Genomic DNA, 10,619 nt, shown 5'->3' with positions numbered 1-10,619 from the left:
AGGAATAGCAGAATGTATTTTGGGGTGTCATTTGTGGTATGCACATGCTATGTGTTGGAAATATCTTATCAATGGACAACTTTGTGTAAAAAAAATGTGTTTTCCTTTTTCTTTCCACATATTCCAAAAACTTCTGGAAAAAAATGAACCGTTCAAAAGACTCATTATGCCTCATAGATTATACGTTAGGGTGTTAGCTTTCCAAAATGGGGTCATTTTGTGGGTAATTCCATTGTCCTGGTGTTCCAGGGCCTTCTAAATTGTAATAGGTTGTCAACTAGTTAGATGTGCAATTTATGCTCCTAAAACCCCTGATGGCGCTCCCTGCATGTTGGGCATCGGTATGTGGCCAGGCAGTGAAAAAGTCTCACACATGGGGTATCGTTTTACTCAGGAGGAGTAGCAGAATGTATTTTGGGGTGTCATTTGTGGTATGCACATGCTATGTGTTGGAAATATCTTATCAATGGACAACTTTGTGTAAAAAAAATGTGTTTTCATTTTTTTTCCACATATTCCAAAAACTTCTGGAAAAAAATTAACCGTTCAAAAGACTCATTATGCCTCATAGATTATACGTTAGGGTGTTAGCTTTCCAAAATGGGGTCATTTTGTGGGTAATTCCATTGTCCTGGTGTTCCAGGGCCTTCTAAATTGTAATAGGTTGTCAACTAGTTAGATGTGCAATTTATGCTCCTAAAACCCCTGATGGCGCTCCCTGCATGTTGGGCATCGGTATGTGGCCAGGCAGTGAAAAAGTCTCACACATGGGGTATCGTTTTACTCAGGAGGAGCAGCAGAATGTATTTTGGGGTGTCATTTGTGGTATGCACATGCCATGTGAGAGAAATAAGCTATTACAATGAAACTTTTGTGAAATTTTTTAAATAAAAAATAAAAATCTTAATTTTGCAAAGTGTTTTGGGAAAAAATTACAACTTCAAATAACTCACCATGCCTCTTACTAAATACCTTGGGATGTCTACTTTCCAAAAAGGGGTTATTTGGGGGGCATTTGTACTTTCCTGGCTTGTTAGGGTCTCAAGAAATGAGATAGGCCTTCAATACATCAGGTGTGATCATATGTGATAATTTATTATGATTTGCACTATAGCTTGTAGACTCTAAAACTTTCACACAGACCAAATAATTTCCAAAAAATTTGGGTTATTTTTATCAAAGACATGTAGCAGTATAAATTGTGGCCAAAATTTATGAAGAAAAATTAATATTTTGCAAAATTTTATCACAGAAACTAAGAAAAAAACATTTTTTTTCAAAAATTTCGGTCTTTTTTCATTAATAGCGCAAAAAATAAAAAACCCAGAGGTGATCAAATACCACCAAAAGGAAGCTCTATTTGTGGGAAAAAAAGGACAAAAAAATCATTTGGGTACAGTGTTGCATGACTGAGTAATTGTCATTCAAAGTGTGAGAGCCCTGAAAGCTGAAAATTGGTCTGGTAAGGAGAGTGTTTAAGTGCCCAGTATGGAAGTGGTTAAAGCGGTTGTAAACCCGCATATAATTTTTTTTCTTTTTTTACACCTGCAAGGAAAAAGCCATAATGAGCTAATATGCACCGCATATTAGCTCATTATGAAATACTTACCTCGGAACGAGGTAGGTAACTTACCTGGTCCACGCCGAGCCTCGGCGTGTCCAACGCTGTGATTGGCTGGAGCGGCGATGACGTCACTCCCACACATGCGCGCAGGAGATTTCCTTTCCGGCATGGGTCGGCGGGGCCGGCCCTTTAGCCGAGGATCCCCCCTGCGCATGCGCCGCTGCAATCAGCGGCGCATTGCGAGGGGAATATCTCCTAAACCGTACAGGTTTAGGAGATATTCTTTATACCTACAGGTAAGCCTTATTATAGGCTTACCTGTAGGCAAAAGTGAAAATAGTGGGTTTACAACCACTTTAATGCATTCTCTGCTATATAGCACCAAGACCAAATAAATATCCAGCAGCTGTTTCACTTTCTTATTACATACAATTGTTTTATTATCTTTTTTTTTTTTAAATGAAAATATTAAAATGTTGCATTTCTACAGACTACTGTGTAGTCTTAAAGCGGGGGTTTACCCAAAAATAAATTTTTAACATTACATTCAGCCGAGTTGTCCTAATGACAATCGGCTGTTTTTTTGTTTTTTTTTCCCGTACTTTCCCGTCGGAAGCCTGTCAATCAATTAGGAACGCCCAGTCCCGCAGAAGACATACCCGGAAGCGGCGGTGAAAATAAGGTATGTACGGGGAAAAAAAAACAGCCGATTGTCATTAGGACAACTCGGCTGAATGTAATGTTAAAAATGTTTTTTTTGGGTGAACCTCCGCTTTAAGTTGGCCATACACAAAATTGCTCTAGTCTGTGAAATTTCCCTAGTCTGTTGCCACTAGGTAACAAAACCTCTTTGAACATTTTGTTGTAAAATGTAAATGGAAACTAAATGAGGCCAGGCCTGCAGACCAATGAGACAGTTTTAAACATTCTCACTTTGCACAATGGATAATTGAAAGCCTGTACAGTCATAATGAGGCAAAATGGGTAATAATTGCTGTGAATTTCATCACGCTGCCTTACAATTTAAGATTTGTAAGAAGATAGTTAGTGACTACTGTATACTAACATAGAAAACATTTTCCACAAAAGAAGCTAGGGAGAATTTTAATTCTGTAAAACATAAAGGGTTACTTTTATAACTAGAATGCCGTGTACACGATCATTTTTAGGGTTGTAAAAAACAAAGTTTTTCAGGCTCTAGAAAAAACAATGTTTTTTTCAACCTCATCATTAAAACGGCCTTGCCTACACACGATCGTTAAAAAAAAAATGCTCTAGCAAAGCGCGGTGACGTACAACACGTACGATGGCACTATGAAGGGGAAGTTCCATTCGGATGACGCCACCCTTTGGGCTGCTTTAGCTGATTTTGTGTTAGTAAAAGACGATTCGTGCTTTTCTGTCTGTTAGGCCCCATACACACGATAGAATCCATCCGCTGAAAAATCCCAGCAAATGGGTTTCAGCGGATAGATCCTATGGTGTGTACACTCCAGCGGATCTGTTTCCGCGGATATTTCTCCCCTGGGATGGATTCCAGCAGATTGAATAGTTGCTGACATGCCAAACAAATCCATCTGCTGGAATCCATCCCAACGGATGGATCCGCTGGTCTGTATAGACTCACTGGATCCATCCGTCCGAAGGGATCCCCCGCATGCGTTGTAATGATTCGACGCATGCATGGAATTCCTTATATGACAGCGTCGCGCACGTCGCCGCGTCATAATCGCGGCGACGGCGCGACACGTCATCGCCAGAGGATTTCGGCGCTGATTTCAATGCGATGGTGAGTACACTCCATCGCATAGAAATCCGCGGAAATCCTCGAGAGGATTTATCCGTGGAAACGGTCCGCTGGACCGTATCCGCGGATAAATCCTCCCGTGTGTATGGGGCCTTACAGCGTGATGAATGTGCTTACTCCAATATAAACGGTAGTTTTACCAGAACGAGCGCTCCCGTCTCATAACTTGCTTCTGAGCATGCGCAGGTTTTCCACGTCGTTAAAGCGCACACACGATCATTTTTTACAACCCGAAAAAACAACATAGTTTAAAACGTCGTGAAAAAATGCAGCATGTTCTAAAAAAAAATTGCCCGTTTTTTAGAACCCGAAAAATTCTCTGAATCCCACACACGATCATTTTAAATGACATTTTTACTTGTTTTTGTTAATTTTTTTTATTAATATTTTTACATATTTAACATATATTTACATGTTTCATACAAATGCAATATTGAAAATGTATTTAATTTGAAAAATAATTTTTCAATGCTTTGTACCATTGCTGACAGCTGAAGTGTACACAAAAAAGTTGCAGTAGGTATCGGTAATAAAAAAGACCCTAATATATCTTAATTTTTTTCTTTATTTTTTTTCTTTACACTTTACATTATTTTTCATTACATTTCTTAAAATGTATTGAAGAAAGGAGTAGTATGTCTCATTGTATTGCCATCTTGCTCGATAAGCTAATGTTAAGGGGTTGCAAATCTTTACAATAAAATAGTTCTTCAGAATCCTGAGAGAATCATGATCTTTATTCTAAGCAAAAAAAAAATGTGATTCTCATTTTATCCAGAATCTTGCAGCTCTACTTTAGAGCATTGCCATGTCAGCACTGGTTTTACTGTTATGCCACGTACAGACGGTCGTTTTTTGTAAAAAAAAAAAAAAAAAACGACATTTTAAATCATTAAATAAAATGACGTTTTTGAAACTTCATTTTCAAAAACGACGTTGCCTACACACCATCGTTTTTTCAAAATGCTCTAGCAAAGCGCGGTTACGTTCAGCACTCTTTTACATTGAAGCTAGCTTCATAACTTGCTTCTGAGCATGCGCGGGTTTAAAAACGTTGTTTTGAAATGTCGTTTTGCCCACACACTATCATTTTCATTGACACAAAAAACAACGTTTTGAAAAACGACACAAAAAATTCGAGCATGTTTGAATTTTTTTTTTTTCGTTTTTCAGAAGACATAAAACGACGTTTTCCCCACACACGGTCATTTTAAATGACGTTTTCAAAAACGTCGTTTTTTTTCATCACAAAAAACGACCGTCTGTACGCGGCATTAGCATTGAGTTCCACAAGTTAAGCGAAGTGATAGGATTAAAAGCAAGGATGCAATTACTTCTTAATGTGGACCTAAACTCAAAAAGTGAAGATCTTCTAAGTTATAAGGAACATCTTGAATCTGAATCATGCTCAAGCCGTACCCTGTAAAATGTACCCTTTGCCTTTAAAGAAGAAGGAAACCCTGGTGGGTTTTACTTCCTCTTTTTTCCCCTGAAAAGTAAAAGCTTAATGGGCTAGTATACATCGCATACTAGCCCATTATGTTGCACTTACCTGCAAACAAAGCCTGTGATGTCCCGAGGTCCCTGTTGGTGGCTGCATCCATCTTCACCCCTCTTCCTTCCGGGGCCATTAACTCCGCCTCTGTGACTGGCTGGAGCCACGAGACGTCACTCACCTGCATGCTTGCCAGAGCCTACGGTCACAGCATGGGCCCTTTCTTCAGTGCACATGCGCCTATGACATTGGCGCAAGCGTATATGGTAAATACCACCTAAACTGTGCAGGTTTAGGAGATATTTCAACTTCCTACAGGTAAGCCTTAATATAGGCTCACCTGTAAGGAAAAGTGGTGTGTAAGGGTTTGCAACCACTTTAACTCCTCCTGAAAGATGTCTGCCTACAGCCTCTGAGCTGTATATTTGCAGTGTGAGATATAATGCATTGTTACCTCTGACTGTTAGTCTCATGGGATCTGGAGTGAGATTAAGTCATATAATTACTGTTCTCCTTGCTGTTAAAAAGGTTGCACCTAAAAATCTCTCTGCTTCATAGATTCTGCAGATCGGTTCTTCCTCTACTTCTCCTGCTGCTTTATGGATAATCCCTCATCTGTCATCGGATCACAAGTCATTAGGGGGCAGCTCTGACAAAAGGAAGCAAAACTTTACTTAAGTTTACTTAACTTAATTAAGATGTCTGGCTTCTCACAGAGAATACTAAGCAAACAAATCAGGAGACCGCTTCAACATTTCAGGTCTTCTTTGAGGGTCCATTCGCACACCTGCTTTGCAGTAATGCACGTAACATTCCTTACCGCATTGCAATGCCAATCATTCAATGTGTAATGAGCTGATAAAAGTGCTACATGCACCTTTTTTGTGTGTTTTGGTGCATAAGGCAGTCCATTAAAATATATGGGTTGCCATAACGTACGTGCGCTCATGCAACTCAGAGGTGTGTATGGGCTCTTAGAGATGATAGGGTTAACTGATAGGGTGACTGATTGTTGTCTAGTGGGGTTATATATGTGTTCGTACAAAAATGTAGATGTTTTTTTGATGCTAAAAAATCCTAACTCAAAAGAATACCAAGGGCAAATAAATAACAACTTTTGGTGCTTCTTCCTGCTATCTGCTAAAAAGCCAAAAGAGTGTCTGAATGCAAAATAAATAAATTAATGGAAAAGGGTAGAGAATCATAATAATAAGACTATTTGCACACTCTGCATTTGGCTTGTTTATGTCCAACTCCAGTGTTTTACTGTTTACAGCATGACAGCATTACAGTAACAGGATTACAGGTGTACATCATACCCCTACCCATTCACCTGGAGGAAAAGTGTCAAGAAAAAAAACACACTACACAGTGTTTTAAAGTCATTTATTAGGCAGTTCCGTGGGTCTTCTTCCGACTTTGATGGTCTTCTTCCAGCTTCGGGGGTCTTCTTCTGATTTTGGGGTCTTCTTTTGACTCTCCAGCCTCTTCTCCTGCTCTCCGGTTCCTTCTCCGCACTCTCCGGTGCTGAGGGCGTGCGGCCTGGTATGGTTCAGGAGGGGGGGGTGCTCGCTCAACCCCACCCCCTTTCCTGACCGTCCGGGCTGCGTGTTTGGATAAGGGTCTGGTATGGATTTTGGGGGACCCCCACGCCGTTTTTTTTTAGCATAGGGGTTACCCTTTAAATCCATACCAGACCCAAGGGCCGTTCCGACTTTGATCTGACCTCAATGATATTCAATGGGCTGAAGTAGGATCAAAGTCGGACCAAAGCGTTTGTAGGACAAGTGTGAACCCGGCTTCAGTCAGTAATGGGGAAAGACCACAGGCAAAAGTGGTGACTTGTCAATTACCATATGCCTGATTTTTTTTGGGCAAGGCTTCCAGGATTTAGTTCCTTTTTAAAGACAGTTGAGAATAGGTCTTTTTATACACATTGCAAATCATCTTCCAGGAAAATCAGGACAAGCAAAACTAAAGAGTAAAGACGGCACATGTTGATCTTGAGAAATTAAGTGCAGCCATATACAACCCAGTATTTTCCTACATAAATATAACAAGGAGGATGGCTAGATGCTGCCTCTGGAGTTTTGAGGCATACCCTGTTTGATATTTTGCCTTATTAGGAGTTTCAAATGAAATGTAACATTGGCTTCCTGTCTGACATAAAATTATTTTACTCCATTAACAAATTAAGTAAGTGCTGTTCAACAGTGTGCTTGGTGTATGCCAAACCTTTCTGAGCCTGGCTGTCTCACCCTTAATAGGTACTAATTTTCAGAATACTAGGAAAAACAGTTCTGTGAAGCGCTAATGGTTTTTGAAAATCTTTAATGTTCCCCAGTAGTGATAGAAAATGAACAGATTTACCACATACAACAATAAGTTAAACAAGGCGGTATTTGTTGTAAACACTGTTATGCATCCTCTGTGATTTATTTAAATTGTTTGTAATTATTTCAAGGCTTTTTTCGAATATAGAAACGAGCGTTTGTGAAAATGTTTTATGTTCTTTTCAGAATAAAAATGGCACTTGAGATAGCAAAATGAAAAGAGAAAATTGCACTTTTTTTGCAAACAGAAGTATTTTCTTTTCAGTATTCTTCGAAATGGCAAAAAAAGGAAATCCTGAATTAAAGAAGATATTTCATGGACAATTTGCCCATTTGTTCCCTTTGAGATTTATTATTTAATATTGAATAAACAAGATAGAACATTTTGTGGTTGAGGCTGTTGGACTTTCATGGTACCATAATGATAAAGATACACAATTATATAAAACAGAATCAATTGTATTAATTTAACATAGGCATGTTAAAACATATATAATTCAAAAATTATATCTGTCTGTTCAATCAAAAGAAGAGGGGTAAAACTGAAAGAAATAGCTATATCAGTTCACCCTTTACATTGTGAAGGGAAAAATATGTGCGCTACCCAAAAACAAAAATAAATGTATCAAAAAATGAACCCTGAACAGGAGTGAAGCAGCTACACAAGAATATGACAAAATTCAGACAAATGTGGATGGTAATGTAGCGCTACGTGTGAGCCCAATGGCAATGACTATATGCACCTAGTGGGGTGTGACCATATAATGTGACATAAAAGATGTAATGGCAAAAAGATGTAATGGCAAAAATTGCACAACAAAATGTGAAATACGAATCAATAAAGTGAACAATATAATGTCATGATATGGTAAGGAACTTCCCAACAGAAATCTTCAAATATGAGGTGGAATACATATGCGCTTACCGCAACCTTTGGACCCAAATGTCGTACGACAGTGGAAACCAACTGAGGGATCTTACAGGGATCCAGAGAAGGCTGGGAACCAGGAAGCGAAAAGCAGCTGGTCGTGACTTCAGGGGAACAGGAAATGTGATTATTCACAGTGGCAAGGAATGGTAATGCATTTCGAAGCTACAGCTTCTTCATCAGACCCCTTCGAAATGCATTACCATTCCTTGCCACTGTGAATAATCACATTTCCTGTTCCTGTGAATTCACGACCAGCTGCTTTTCGTTTCCGGTTCCCAGCCTTCTCTGGATCCCTGTAAGATCACACCAGTGCCCCAGGCTGCAAAGTTAAGTTTTTTTGAGCCCTCTCCAGTTGGTTTCTAGTATCCATGCCAGGGTTCTCACTTACCTGAACCAGATCATGTTTGGATGCTTGGAGGATCTTTATGATTGCCATACCCACGGTTTACTAGGATCTTCAGTATTGGAGTAGGTTGACGACATCTGACTGCCTATGAGGCAGACTCCATTGTATTCTGGACTTCCGGTGACATCTTTGTGGGACATCCCAAGCTCGATCGATCCACTGTCGTATGACATTTGGGTCCAACGGTTGCGGTAAGCGCATATGTATTACACCTCATATTTGAAGATTTCTGTTGGGAAGTTCCTCACCATCTTATGACATCTTCATCGTTTCATATTTTGTTATGGACACTATATTACATTTTTGTTTATATTGTTTACTTTATTGATTCGTATTTCACATTTTGCTGTTGTGCAATTTTTGCCATTACATCTTTTGTGTCACATTATATGGTCACACCTCACTAGGTGCATATAGTCATTGCCATTGGGCTCACACGTAGCGCTACATTACCATCCACACCCTTTACATTGGGATGCTCGACATGTTTTGCAGGTATTCACCACTTCTTCAGGAGATTTGTGTTGCATAATGTTAACAGAGACAATATATAAAACTACAGAGAAGAAAAAGAAGTATCAAATTATTCATAATGCATATTAGCTCATTATGACTTTTGCCTTACAGGAGAAAAAAATAAATAAAAATTTGATGCGGGTTTACAACCGCTTTAAATAATCAAAAGTAAATGGCAGAATGTGGCATGCCTTTTCCATTTTGATAGGATGTAGGTACCCCCCCCCCTATTATTTTCTGGCACTCCCACAAGACTAAACAAGATAATCTATTATTTAATAAACAAGTGTAAATCGCAATAATCAGTGCAACCATGAGAGCAATAAAAATCTAAGGCCTTGTACACACGAGAGGATTTCCGCTGGAAACGGTCCGCCGGACCGTTTCCAGCAGATAAATCCTCTGGCGGATTTGGATCTGATGGCTGTACACACCATCAGATCGAAATCCCCGCAGAATACATCCGCGGTGACGTGGCTGCGCCGTCGCCGCGACGATGACGCAGCGACGTGCGCGACCCTGGAAGGTAAATACTTCCACGCATGCGTCGAATCATTACGACGCATGCGAGGGATGGGAGCGGACGGACTGATCCGGTGAGTCTGTACAGACGACCGGATCAGTCCGCTGGACTGGATTCCAGCGAATAGATTTCTTAGCATGCTAAGAAATTTTTATCCGCTGGGAATCCGTCGGCTGGATTTTTATCCGCCGGGAAATGTCCGCTAGGCCGTACACACGACCGGATCTATCTGCTGGAACTGATCCGTGGATCAATCCCAGCGGATCGATCCGGTCGTGTGTACGGGGCCTAACTGTGTATTTCAATAAGTAACTCAGAGCTGTTTGTGTGTATTGTAGTTAGCAGGACTATTGAGTGAAAATCAGAAAATCTGCTCTATCAGCAATTCAGCAGAATAGAGGGTGAGATTTGTCTATTGAACTAGTTCCCTCTAGGAACCCATACTTTTCCTATCTGCCTCTGTCATTGTGACAGGAGGGGGATCCAAAGCCCATTTTATCTTTACTAAGCTAAAGAGGGTGCAGGAGATTTCCGTTCTCTCTAATGTAAAAAAATAGGAATATGGAAGTACAGTGGAACCTCGGTTTAAGAGTAACTTGGTTTGAGAGCGTTTTGATTTGCGAGCAACTTTTTTTTTTTAATTCTGATTTGGTTTGCAAGTGTTGACTCGCAAGACGAGCAGAATTCAAGCTAAATAGGCCTGCAGTACCTCATTTGGCCTGAGGTACTGGGGTGCAGAAGCCGAGCAGAGCTGAAAATAGGCCTGCAGTACCTAATTTGGCCTGAGGTACAGGGGCGCAGGAGCTGAGAAAAGCCGAATATTGGCCTGCAGTACCTCATTTGGCCTGAGGTACGGGACCGCAGGAAACGAGACAAAGTGTCCTCGGGCCTTTTCGGCGCTCTCTGGCGCCCCCCACCTCTGGCCGCATTCGGTATTGCATCTCATTGAAGTCAATGCGGAACTAATTATTTTCATTTCCATTGACTTCAATGGGAAAACTTGCTTTGTTATGCGAGTACTTTGGATTACGAGCATACTCCTGA

The sequence above is a fragment of the Rana temporaria genome, chromosome 2, assembly GCF_905171775.1.
Source record: "Rana temporaria chromosome 2, aRanTem1.1, whole genome shotgun sequence".
In the NCBI taxonomy this organism is placed as follows: domain Eukaryota; kingdom Metazoa; phylum Chordata; class Amphibia; order Anura; family Ranidae; genus Rana; species Rana temporaria.
The sequence above is the reverse complement of the archived record's forward strand: the minus strand, read 5'-3'. Positions refer to the sequence as shown.